The sequence below is a fragment of the Belonocnema kinseyi genome, chromosome 9, assembly GCF_010883055.1.
Source record: "Belonocnema kinseyi isolate 2016_QV_RU_SX_M_011 chromosome 9, B_treatae_v1, whole genome shotgun sequence".
Classification (NCBI taxonomy): Eukaryota; Metazoa; Arthropoda; class Insecta; order Hymenoptera; family Cynipidae; genus Belonocnema; species Belonocnema kinseyi.
Window position 1 is genome coordinate 5609162 of NC_046665.1, and position 440 is coordinate 5609601.

The following is a 440-nucleotide window of genomic DNA, read 5'->3' on the forward strand; positions in this document are numbered from 1 at the left end:
CCCTATCAACCATAACCGCATCTCTTGTGCTCTCCATATCCTTAAGGGTTCCACTATGGTTCGAATAAACTAAAAACTAAAAATAACTTCAACAATTAATAAGGGAAAAACAGTTTTAGAGGCATTACCTTATATGAATACAACTTACGCGAAAAGATGCAAGATACGAGTATGAGAGTAGAGAAAGATGTTTTCTTTTCAAAAGTGATTTCTCGAGCGAATGATTTCCTTTTTTTTTTTTTTAGTTTTCGTGTAAAGGCTAGGCCGTGCAGTTCTGAAATTTGCTTAGATTATGTTCTGTGACTAACAAAGGTGATTAGACCAGCCGGTGTAACTTCAGTCATAAACTTGACAGTAACATGACTTTTATAATGAGAATAAAACTTAAGTTTACATTTCAAACATTTGGGTGTCTGAATTTTCACTTCAGTACAATCCAA